The sequence below is a fragment of the Ascaphus truei genome, chromosome 2 (assembly GCF_040206685.1).
Source record: "Ascaphus truei isolate aAscTru1 chromosome 2, aAscTru1.hap1, whole genome shotgun sequence".
In the NCBI taxonomy this organism is placed as follows: Eukaryota; Metazoa; Chordata; class Amphibia; order Anura; family Ascaphidae; genus Ascaphus; species Ascaphus truei.
The window spans coordinates 29,138,466-29,151,944 of NC_134484.1; the positions used below are offsets into that span (position 1 = coordinate 29,138,466).

General features: G+C 40.4%; 1 long non-coding RNA gene across 1 annotated transcript in view; it reads left to right on the plus strand.

Moving 5' to 3' along the window:
- Positions 1-13,267, plus strand: part of LOC142476486 (uncharacterized) — a 30,318-nt gene extending 17,051 nt beyond the window's left edge. The window contains exons 2-4 of the long non-coding RNA XR_012791727.1: positions 707-818; positions 2,150-2,264; positions 6,368-13,267. This is a non-coding gene — a long non-coding RNA (uncharacterized LOC142476486). The remainder of the gene's footprint in view (positions 1-706; positions 819-2,149; positions 2,265-6,367) is intronic.
- The last annotated feature ends 212 nt before the right edge of the window (positions 13,268-13,479 follow it).

The window sequence follows — 13,479 nt, forward strand, 5'->3', positions numbered from 1 at the left end:
TTCATTTCACTGGGATGTTAAATGTCCAAGGAAAATGACTGGAATGATGAAAAATAGATTGATTGATTCAGATCATCCATCTCTATGTCTCACTATGTTGACGTTTTTGCAGAGCCTCATTGATCATAACCGTGAGATGTGTAGCTTGCCACCTCTCTCCTCCTCCTCCTCCTCCTCCTCCTCCTCCTCCTCCTCCTCCTCCTCCTCCTCCTCCTCCTCCTCCTCCTCCTCCTCCTCCTCCTCCTCCTCCTCCTCCTCCTCCTCCTTCTTCTTCTTCTTCTTCTTCTTCTTCTTCTTCTTCTTCTTCTTCTTCTTCTTCTTCTTCTTCTTCTTTCCAAAGTGCAAGGCCTAAGCAGAATAAATGCAGTGTTGTATTGTTACCCTTTGCTCATTGTTCCCCTTTCTTACATTTCCAGTGGCTAACAGACTGAATCTTCCAGTTATGAAGCGTTCTCATAAAACTATTTCTTTGTCGGTATCTATGAAGTACAGTAGAAAACTGTTGTGGGATTTCACAATGCTGCATAATTCTCTCTTGCCCCATTCTATTTCAGAGCAATGCCAACCTTTTTTAAGGTTAAATTAACATTATTTAGAAGTATGTAAAATACAGAGCCACTGAGTGCTACAGAAATTGAAGTTTTTGGTGCCATTTTCAGATTACAACAATATTACTTATATAAATCATGTTTATTTTATTTTTCAGCAGGACCTGTAGATTACAAATCTTACCATGGTTTCATTTTATTTTTTTCTGATGCAGTGTTACAGAATTTTCAGTCCAAAGCTAAAATGCATTTTTAAAACATTGAATAAAGGCAAGTAAATGTGAATTTAAATCCTTATTTTGATGTCACACTTGCACAATCTACATATTGTCTCTTACTCCCCCCCCCCCCCCTCCCCTAAAGCTATCAGAACATCTAACCATGTTCTTTGTAATAAAAAGGTGATGGGGGGGGGGGACGAGAGGGAAATAACTCTTGCAACAGTCACGAGTGGATAGGTGCTAGGAGCATATAGTATTAGGACGAGACCTTGCCAAGGCAAGGAAAGAAAAGGGCCCCTATATACAACACTCTAAATACACAGTAATGGTGAATAAACTGAAAGGTAACCTTTATTCCTTTCCTTGGCGGTGGAGCTGTCAATTGCTGCGGTAGCATTCAATTTTACACCCCACAATGCCTTGGTGCTGTGGATTAAAAGCATTGTGGGGAGTGACTTTCAAAGCCCCTGCTGTAATTGACCGCTCTACCACCATTTTAAGGTGGATTTTGGGGCCTTAAGTGCTCAGTCTGCACACAAGCTTAGGAACCCACTATAGTACCTGGGATCTGCCATTACATTTTTTTTTAACCCCTTAGATACACTTCCCGAATTCCCTGTTGGTAATCACTGCTGTAGATCGTACCACACACTGTTAATGAGTTGGTTTTATATGCTGCACTATTAGATCAACAGAATCATTATCAGCAGTTTGGATACAGTAGGACATTGAAAGATGGGCTTGAAGATCCTTTGTTAACGGTAAACGCCAGTGTAACCACATGTATCGAGAAATATATAAAAGAAAAATAGTTTTTGAACCAAGATAAGGCCGCTTTATATACTACATTGAAAACAGCAGTATTTTATATTAGTGTTAGTCTACGACATACAACCACTGTTTATATAAATCATATGAACATCGTATCCCTGTTTATCATAACCACAGAACATTTCAGTTTAGTAAACATATACTGTGTACCCTCACACAAGTAAAAATACACATCGGGCAAATGTTTTGTTGTGGACATGATCATGTCCTCCTTTCTCCCAAACAATTTTTACAATAAAGTGACTGCGTTATGCAATTATTATTTGAAGCCAGTGAGTTTTGCATGACGTAACCGTTACTCGCCTAAGTCACAGTTTCATTTGACAACAATCATGTCTTCGAAGTAAAGACCTCTTCACAAAAATCTTTAAAAGGGTCGAAGGGTGCCTCTTTTTGAAAAGGGGGAGGAGGGCACAGTATGCCCTCTGTTAAATCCTACTGTGGGGCGGCACCAATATTGGGGCAGTTTCTCAGGTGCTGGGCAGTTTGAAGAGACTTGTCCTCACCTTGGTCTTGGAATTCATAATTCCCCTCTGCTTGTTCTTTTAGGGGCTCTGTTGGTGCTCTGCTCGCGTACCACACTGAAGGGGTGAGCCCATCACATCTGGCCTGACGGGAACCGTGAAATGATCACGTGATTTGCTCCAGAGTGGTCATGTGATACGTAAGTGCTGGAGGGTCAATGGCCATTGAGGTTGCACGGGCACTGAGTGTTAATGATGGTACCCTCAGTCTTGTTGATAAATTCATCTTTTTGACGTGGAAAGCAGGTCACTCGGTTATATCAATATCACCAGACAATGTGCTCTCTTTCTACTCCTGTTTCATCGATGGACACACACATGCTTTTATCTGATTTTTAAATAAAGATACATTTTCACAGACCAGCAGATCTTTTGCATTCCTTACCTGTGCCTGATGTGCCCAGTTTCTGGGTCACTCAACAACATTTACATCTTAAACACAAGTGGAATCTTGTGAATCCTGTTCTCTTTCGATGGGCAAACCGATACAGATCATCTTCTTATACAGACTTGTCACTGGTTGATCCATTAGTGGACAAGCCTTGGTAATAGTGGCGAGTGACATAATATGTGGCATGTGAATGATGGGTATAGCCGTTGCCTATATTCTAAACATGGATAATAGAGAAGCCTAGTACTGAAATATTCGATACGTTGGATTAAAACTGAATAATGTCTTAGTAAGCATTTATACTTAATGTGCTGTGTGTGATTGTTATTCCTTTAGCATTGTTTAATTTTGCCATTTTCTTAGAATCTGCTTTTTCTGTTTCAATCTATTTCCAAACCATTGCAAGTTATTTAATTGTGTGCTTTCTAATGATGTTTGTTAAAAAATAAAATTAATTCTAAAAAAGAACATTTATATTCCAAACCTTGTATAGAAGTTTGAGATGTTCCACTTGGCGTTTGCCATTTTTTTCAAATAATTTTCTTTACAGACAGCAGTTTCGACCTTAATGGCTCTCCTCGGTGTGGGGTTGGTTATACTGGCTATGCAAAAATGAAGCAAGGATAGGTTTTATCATACTTGGATACGTTATGGTGGGTAAAAAAAGTGACACAAACCCTCCACAGCAAAGCATATAGCAAATGGAAATATTACTGTATGTTCATTTGCATGTCTGACAGGTCTGCAACATCGCCTTTCACCATTATCACCCAGCACACAGTGCTTTCACTGCAGCAAGGGTTTCTGGGAAATTACATGCAAATGAGCACACAGTGCCACCTATTTGCTTCAAAACCATTGACATGGTTCCCTATATGCTTAAGCTTGCTGCATGGTCACAGCTTTGAGCAGAGCCAGGGTTAAGATGCATAGCCAGAAAACCCACCCACCCCAACCATTAACATGGTTTTGGTTTGCTGGCTATGCATCTTAACCCTGGCTCTGCTCAAAGCTGTGACCATGATATCTATCTATCTCATTACTGTTGACATAAGTTTAGACATTGGTTCTTTAGCAAGTGAGTGTGACAGTGTCATGACCCACAGAGAATTTGGGATCAATTTAAATGAACTGAAAGTTACTGAAATTTGAATATGGACAAAATGGCTATTTCTCTGCACTGTGCTGTCCTTGCATCTTGGCTGAGAATGTTGTATTCTAATAAGCCACCATAGATGCAATTAACTGACTTGATATAAGTGTCACGTTTTCTAAGATTATTTAGATGCCAAACTACGCGCTTCTTACAGAATTTGTGATTGTGTGTTTGTTTTTTAGGGTTAATTTTACCAGAAGTGGTGTGGACACACACAAAGCAATGTGACTGCTCAAGCAGAAATACATCATCTTAGTTGATTTTAAAATCAAATGAGTTATCTCAAATTTGAGTTAAAACATCTTTATTTGCTAAGTATTACAGTACAGCATCATTAATCTGCAATATGTTTCCTGACCTGTTTAGTATGAAGGCTTTTTGCGTTTTCCCTTTTCTGAATGTGAAATCTCTAACCTCATTGGTAAGCACGGTCACCTTGCTGTCCGGCGAGCATTGTGTGCTTTCTAACATGCTGTACTTCCCTCGTCAAGCTGTGCCCTTGCTGGCAGCCTTCACTGAGCTGTGACTATCTGATAACTTTTAAAGAACCTTTCCAAAGTACACTGATAAGGAGTTACGGAAATGTTGCTTTTTCTGGATTCCTCCATAGATTTTAACATTTTACGATTTGACCCTTTTTTGTCAGCTGTTCTTTAAAGAGGTTAGCAATGAACATATTGTATTTTGATTTTAAAGCTGTAGATTTAGTGTAAATATAAAATACCTTTTTTAAATTTCTATTTTATTTCTTCTTTGTAAATATTCATGGTGTTATGTTTGAAAAAAAAAATGTATATATACACACATATACTTTTTTTTTAATATATAATCCTGGTTAGATACCATATTTTGCTATACTGTATACTGATTCTATAGTTGGTTCGTTAAAAACTAAGACAATTTGATGGGATAGGTGTTGAACAAACTGAAAAAAATGTAAGATGACATCCTGCTTCACACTGAGGCCTCGTCCCTCGTGATTGCGACTGCAGAGACGACTATCTGGCTGGCGACAGTCCTTGCGTGCGGGGCCATGCTCAAAGCGCGACCACATTTCCAAAAGACAGGAAATTTATTTTGGCGCGATGGCTACGTCACTGCCGCGGTTCAGCCAATGAGGGCGAACCAGCAGCGTGACGTCATGGCCGTGCCTCCACCACGCCCACCCCAGAAGTTCGCTGATCGCTGCAGAAACGGGTGGAAGCGCCGCCAGGCGCTTAAACACGTGTGCCCACTGACTGGGGCCGTGGCCTAAGTGACAAACCACATCCAACATGTATTAATGACCAAACAACATGTTAAAAGAATTTTACCTATTATGCTAATAAAGTTACTGCTGTTCAGTGGGGACCTGGCATATTGGGTATTTGAGCACTTTACATTACCCTGGGTGTTCAAGTAGAAGATCCAGGTACATAAACAAACATATTTATTCTGTCCCCTGACGCCACAATTTTGTACTGTATATTCGGTTTTTTTCGAGTTACTTTTGTTTTTTTTCCCCCCCTTTCCACCTCTCCTCCTTCCCCCTTTTCACCTCTCCTCCCCCCTTTCCACCTCTCCTCCCCCCTTTCCACCTCTCCTCCCCCCTTTCCACCTCTCCTCCCCCCCCCCTTTTCACCTCTTCCCCCCCCCCCTTTCCACCTCTCCGCTGCATCTCTCTGCAGGGTCATGTGACCATGTACGTACTTTTGTGGATATATTGTTTTTTCTATTAACACACTTGTTTTGTTTTATAGGTCGGTACCATGGATGGCTTGCAGAGTTTCCTGCAAATAAAGCTGAGCTTGTAGTCTGTTGCTGTAAACATCCCCGACTGGAAGCTGTGAGGCTAATTTGAGCTTTCAGTCTGATGTTTGCTGCTACCGGCTGTAATAGACAAACATCTTTTAAGCAGCGTAATTTATTTTGTATTTTTCCTGCTCAGTGGTTCTGTAATTATAGTCCCCATATCGGGTGCTTTAGTATATCTCAATTTATGTTTTTTTTTTTTTTTTTAAACAAATATACAAGGATGTTAAAGAAAGCAACTTCCTCGTGTGGAAAAATAAACAGTTTTACTTACCATATTGCACTTGCCGGTAAATGAACTGCAAGGTATTGTTTTGCAAAAAAATACGTTTGTATTTTATTTTAATGCTCAATATAATTCAACCAATCTTATTCAACTATTTGCTATGAAAGAGATGGATTATCTGCAGGCTGTGTAATGCTGGTGTTTGTTAACGGTAGTTAAACATGTATCGCGGCCTATAAATGATCCACTTTTAATCGGTCCAACAGAAAGATTACATCTGGATGGTTGTACAGGATCTTTGAAGAAAACTGATGTCCAATTTTAGTCATAGTCTGTGTAAGACATGCAGTTATGTTTTTCTGTTGATCTATTAAAATATGCCACAATTCCCCAGTTTGTCTAATTATATGGCTAGCGCCGTGCTAATACTAAAATGTACAGTGCATATGTTGGTATTTGTAATGTTATAGGGTAAAGACGTATTTTACCATTAGCGGAGTTTGGTTCTTTTATTTCCATCATATGCAGTGTTTAATATTGCAATATTAAATGGGCAATATATGCAATATTTAATATTGCATTGATTACATTAGAGCACTACTAATAAAATGAAGATACAAAATTCCTGCACTACTTACTCTGGTTTAGAAAATGATACATGTCTGCATTTACCAACTAGATTCGGGCCTTTCAACTGGCGGCCCAAGAGGGGCTTGCAAGTGGCCGACTCATCACCTCTGCCCTTTCTCCTCGGTGCAGGGGGAGCAGTGAATACTGCAACTGCAGATCGGAGCTTCTACCTGCACCCTCCTGTAAGCTGTTTCTGGTCTGCAAGAAATATTACGAGCTCGCTCCTCTCTGCTGCACACTATTTGCAAGGATGAGAAGTGAGATGGTCATAATCATCTTTATGAAAGATACGACAATGTATCTGTATGTGTATAAATATATATATCTATCAATATGTATGTATTCTAAAATATTAAATTAATATACATTTAAAAACTTCTCAAAATATATATATGGAAAAATTAATATATTGGAGTTGGTGATATTTGTAATTAAGGAGTCCAATTCAGTTTACTGACGCTAAGTAGTCTACAGGTATCTTCATCACTGGCTCTAGATTTTATTTCTACTTTTGGTGTCTTTAAAAAAATTTTTATTGTACTCGCATATCCAATAGTGTTAAGCATACGCTAAAATGTTTTTATCATAACACATTTTATAGTTTGCCTACATTTTCCTAGTTTCTAATAGCATTACTCCATTCCAGTGTACTGTGCACTCCACCCATAATGTTGTATACTGTTGCCAAATCAGTTGTGTGGAAGCATGCTGAAACTTAGACCGGTTTTCATATGTACTGTATGTCTTGTCCCAGTTGTCTTTGTGAAGCTGTAAAACTCCGTTTTAGTTTATGTAAACATCCTACACTCAGCTCTAACATATGAAATGGCTGGGAGGTGGATGTTTACCTCAACTGATTTGAAAATGCTGTGGATGGATTTGACTGGAATTGTTTACATTGAAACATGTCGTTTAAAATGTTTTCCGTTGGGTGTCTCTTGATTTCTTTATTTTGGAGTCACCACAGACTGTCCATTGTTTCTCCCAAGCCTCACTCTCAGCTTCCACAGATGACTGCAGGAACATTTTGACATACCCTCTCCTGCTAAACCTCATTCTGATGCCTTATGCTCTGCTTCATTTGTCTTAACAGCACTCACATCTCAAACTTTTTGGCTCCCTACATGTGAAACTTTCTTCCCCCCCCCCCCCCCCCACACACAGACACAGCACTAGTCGATCTAATACTTCCCTCCTCACCTTCCAATTACACCAAAAATATCACTTCCTCATGAAAGCTCTTGATTACTTTAGACCTGTGAAGCCACTCCCTCTATTCCTGATGAAGGTACTGTCCCTGTCAAAAATGGTCTCAACTGCACTTACTCCTGTTTTGTATTCTGTAAGTCACCCATTATTCCATTTTGATTTTAAATTATTTAGGGCAGGGGTGCCCTAATTTGTTTTTGTTTAATTTCCTGTTTACCAGACTTTATATTAACTCCCTATATTCTGTGTTTGAATAATTCTGTAAAGCCCAGAGTATAGTAGTGGTGCTATATAAATAAACATGCATCCATACATAATTAATTTTCATGGCCTTTTTCGGTTGTTACTGGATTTAATGACAAAGCAGAAGGATGAGTAGATGGTTTATTGACTTTTACATGTACGTCGTCTATTTTCTGTGCCGCATCACAATTCATCATTGGATTTCTATTATGGATGTGTACATATTTACTGTATAACTTTAGTTACATACAGTAAGAACAACATACGCTGTTTACTGCAGATGATAAATCCAAGAACGTTGAACTGCTATATTCTCCTCTTGTCTTTTTAATCCCTTCTTCAATATGCTGTGAAGCCGCTTCCCCATGCTAGAGAAAGTTTTGCTCCGTTCAAATAAAAGGCTTACATTTTTCCTGTTCACCATGGCAGTGGGCACCGTAGGGTTAACTATCCTCCGCTCAGTAGGACAGGAAATTGAATTTTTACAGGTAGGTCATTAAAGGCCCCTCCCACTGCCTGCAGATAGTCTTTTTCCTGTCCTACAGCTAGGAGTAGAGTTTGTTGTTTTCTTTTAATAGGACTCGCTGGACTGTAGATATTGCAGTCAAGCCAGGGAGTCTCAGCCTCTCGTCCCCTGAAACTTCGGTCGACCGTACCGTGGGTGGTAGCAAGACGGAGGTCCGTGCGACCGGGCAGTACCGCAGATGCATCATTGAACGCAGTGGGCAGACAGCAGGGCTTTAGAGCAGATTGGAGGCTCAAATTATTACCGCACGGGTTTCTGAGAATGCAGCGGAGTGGGGAAGACAGACCGGCAAGGTGTCCCATGTAAGTGCATAGCGTGCGCACGTTCGAACATTCAAGCGCTACGATCCCACAGGCGGGCACGTGTGCGGGAGAGCCAAGCACTCCGATTGGACGCATTGACGCTGACATCACAGCGACTGTGACGGCAAACAGCTGTGTGAAGGTATCCTGGAAGCAGCCGCAGCATGGAACGCTCGGCAGACAGGAGAAATAGGCTGCAAGAAGCTGAAAGAAGTTTGGAACCTGGAGGAAGTAAAGGGGTGCTTACAAAAATTAGTTGAGTCCTTAGCTTAGTTTTAGTAGAGATTATGAGTTGATATCATGGATCTGAAATAAATGTTTTTCACCTTAGTACTATGGTTAAACAACTTGAAGAAGGAACTTCTATGGGGCGGGTAGAGTCCCTGCATCATAAGAAGATGGATAGGGTTTTGAAGAAAGCATATGTGATCGCAGGTACAGCATGCAAACCGGTGATATCAACGACATCAGTATCGAGCAATGAGGATATGGATTGCTAATATAGAAGCATTGGAAAAAGGAGTCTCGAACTTCTATTCTAAAAGCATTGTCAGAAATCAAATGGGCAGCTGACTAGTAGTTGAAGCGTCGCTGGATGCAGTAAGACTGGCAGCCAAATCAATGGCCTATTCAGTAACAGCAAGAAGAGCCCTATGGCTCAGACATTGTGCAGACACGGCATCCAAAAACAATTTATGTAATTTGCCCTTTGAAGGAAAATTTCTTTTTTGGAATAAATTTAGATGCAATTCTAAACAAAGCATCAGGAGGTAAAAGCACATTTTTACCACAGAAAGTAGAAATTGAAAATATGTCTCTACATACCATCAGACAGAACACAGTATAGGGAAGCAAGAACATATGGTCCTGGGAGACAGTTCTTAAGACAAACGCCATAGAGATGCAGACAAAATAATTGTTTTCATGGCTCCAGAGGGAGAGCGTAATTTTGCACAGGGAAATTCTCATGAAGGTCAAGGGTCCAGTGGCTTCCAGTTGGGGTAAGACTGAGTCAATTCGAAGCAGCATGGACTCAATCAATAAAAGACAGGTGGGTACCTTTCTTTCGGGTACCACCTGGAGTTCAAGAACATTTCAAGAAGGGATATAGTCTTAAAGACAAAATATACACAGACAAAACAGAAAAACTGAAAGAGTTATTACAGGCCAAGACGGAAAACGGATTTATTCCAAGATCTTTTTGGTGGAAAAAGCATCAGGGGGTTGCAGAGCAGTATTGGATATAAGAACCGTAAATACCTACTTACAGGTAAAAAAGTTCAAAATGATTTCACTAAAGATCATCCAAGAAGTAAAACCAAATGATTGGATGATATCAATAGATCTAAGAGATGCCTATTTACACATGCCTATAGCAAAGAGACATCAAAAATTCCTCAGATTTGCAATAAATCGGGAACACTACCAATATACGGCGCTGCTGTTTGGACTAGTAACATCTCCCAGAACGTTTACAAAGGTATTCGCTCCATTGACGGCAGAATTAAGAAAATGGGGCGTGGAAATGTATCCATATCTAGACGATATTCTGATAGTCACAAAAACAAGAAACTGCTACAAGACAAACGTAGTGGTGTCCTTTCCAGAACATCATGCCTGGATTGTAAACATAGACAAAAGCCAACTTTGTACTCTTGGGAGTAGAATTTCACACTGTGGGAGAGGTGTGATTACCCAACTCCAAGGATCAGTCCAGACAAGAACACTCAGAACAGCGAACATCTCTTCAGCAGCAGACTATGAGACACATGGGAAAGTTGACATCAACGCTAAATGTAGTAAAATGGGCAAGTCTACACATGAGATCATTACAACATCAAAATTTACAGCAGTGGAACGGAGATCTCAAGGATGTAAAACAAGAAATATACGTATTACCCACACACAAAGAAAGAACTACGGTGGTGGAAAAATGCCCCAAACCTATTAAAAGGACATGCGTTACACCAGATACAATGGGCAACTATAACCACAGACGCAGGCAGCTCCGGTTGGGGATCACAGATAGGAGACCTACTAGTACAAGGTGCTTGGACAATCAAAGAACAGTTACCATCAAACATGCTGGAACTCAAAGCAGTGCAGAAAGCACGAGAATCATTCCAAAGCCAGGTAAAGGATGAAAATATACAAATAAAGTGCGACAACCGGTCCGTGGTAAAATATATAGCCAAGCAAAGAGGAAAAAGGCGCAACAAACTGATTAAATTATCAGAGATTCAATCTTGGGCAAAAGGCTATGTTACAGATATAACAGCCATACATACTGTATACCAGGGCCAGAAAATTCCAAGCCTTGTCTTGTAAAGAATCGTTTCTGGTCATTCACCAAGATAAAGCAGTGATACCATTTCTTACCAAAAGAAGTTTCTCCATTTCATATAAACCAAGAAATTGTAAGTCCTTCATTTTGCCCAAAACTGGGTAATAAGAAGGAAGAAAGAATGCATCATCTTGACGTAGTGACGCACTTGTCTTACTTATATCGAAAGGGTGCAAGACATAAGAAAGTCGAGCTATTTATCATTCCAGAAGGTTCAAGGATTGGGCAAGCACCGTCCAAAGCAACAATATCCAAATGGATTGGATCATATATCAGAAAATCGTACGAAAACAAAGGACAAAATCTGCAGTTGAACTTTAAGGCACACTCAACGAGAGCAATGGCAGCTTTGTGGGCATTCAAGGCACAAGCATCACCAGCACATCTGCAAAGCGGCAGTATGGTCTACATTTAACACATTTATGAAGTATTACAGATTGGATGTTCAGGCTTCAGCTGATGCAAGCTTTGGTCGAAAAGTACTACAGTCTGTAAAAAAATAAAGTGGAAGACTGTAATAAATGGTTGAAACTGATATTGGCATTTGGGTTTTAATTTCCCTCCCTAAATAATAATGCTGGTTTATGCCCCTACAGTGCCCACTGCCATGGTGAACAGGAAAGGAGAACATTTAACCAACTTATCGTAATTTTCTTTTTCTGGAACCATGGCAGTGGGCACATAGTTACCCTCCCTATATATGCCTAATATATATCAGTTGTATTTTTCAGCTATGGGAAAAGCCAAAGACTATCTGCAGGTAGTGTGAGGGGACTTTTATGGCCTACCTGCAAGAATTTAATTTCCTGTCCTACTCGGCTGAGGATAGAGTTAACCCTACGGTGCCCACTGCCATGGTGAACAGGAAAAGAAAATTACGATAAGTTGGTTACATTTTCTCCAGCGTGAAGTAACTGCTTTTTGTTATTTTGTGAGCATTCAAATCCTTATTGGTAGTTGAAGTAAACATGAATTTTTAGTAGCATTTTTTCAAAGGGACCATTATTTTCATAACACAAACCAGGTAAGTTTTCGATGTTCTACCTCCCCTAACTTCCAAGTGTTTGAAGGAACAACACAGAGTGATCGCCATTAGCTTCTGACATTCAGTGACCGGTGTTATGCTTTTTCAGGGGAAGCAAAAGTCAGAAAGAGAAGAATGGAGTTGTGAAGCCCTTTACCCTTTATGATAATGCTATTTTAAATTACTGCTATGATTAACGTTGTATACTGTTGCCAAAAGTAGTTGTGTAGAAAGAAGCGTGCTGAAACATAAATATGAAAACCAGTCTGTCTTGTCCTAGTTGTCTCTGTGATGCTGTCAGTGTAACACTCCGTTCTAGTTTATGTAAACATCCTACACTCCGCTCTGACATGAAATGGCTGGGAGGTGAATGTTTGTCTCAACTGATTTGAAAATGCTGTGAAGGGATTTGATGAATTGTTGACATTAAAACGTTTGAAAGGGGTAAACTACCTTTTAATAATTTCTGTGTTTAAAAAAACAAAACGTGATCTCCCATACTGTATAAGACGATATCAGCAGGTTTACCTGGCAGGGGTTATACTGCAGTCTCTGTACTACTAAACCAAGTAGAACCCAGATATCTAATAAAATCTTGTGCAGATAGTTTGATATGTAAGCCCTCCAGAAGATGCATTGGCTTTAACCTGCAATCTGTCTTGAGACCAAAATAAAATGCACACCCACAGATATACAGACAAACCCGCATCCAGACGTACATAAAGGCAGACATGGATGTGCATACAGATGTAGCCAGTGTCACGCTACTCTCCCCCTGAAACCAAAACATGCCCAGTAATTACTTGTTTCCATAGGATTCAATAGTAAAATACAGTAGCCACTCAATCTGGGGAGGAACTAGTGACTGGCGGCCCACAGTGCAAAAAACAAATCATACATAGACGTGTGTACACCGAGCGACATATCACACAGTCATAAGCAAGTACTGAAATAGATGAAGCCAGACTTACTGTTTTCGGTGCCACGATTGTGCACGGTATGGAAAAACAGGATTAACTTAACGGGGGTCCATGCGTCTGAATGCGCCCCCTGCAGTGTTAATCCTTTGACTTCACTGCAATAATCCCCATACGTGGTCTCCGTTAATTCAAATGAGGAGGTATGGGGGTTCGACAGACCTGATCTCTGTGCCACGGTGTCTTCACCCGCCTGCAGTCGGCACACTCCCTGCTCCAGCACTGTAACTCCCTCATGATGTAGATGACTGAATATGGGTATCTACATCATGGGGGGAATACTATAGGACCATATTCGGTCATCAATATCAAGCGGTTGGACAGTGTTAAATGTCCTGTCCCACCTCCTTGTTGACCGAATATGGTCCTATAATATTTCCCCTCCATGATATAGATAACCATATTCAGTCATCTACGTCGGGGGTGCGCAACCCATGGGTTGCGACCCCTATGGGGGTCGTAGGAAAATTTGTGGGGGTTGTTTCTCCCTCTGTCAGCCTCCGTGATTCCCTTCCTGTATGAACTTGAATGACGTA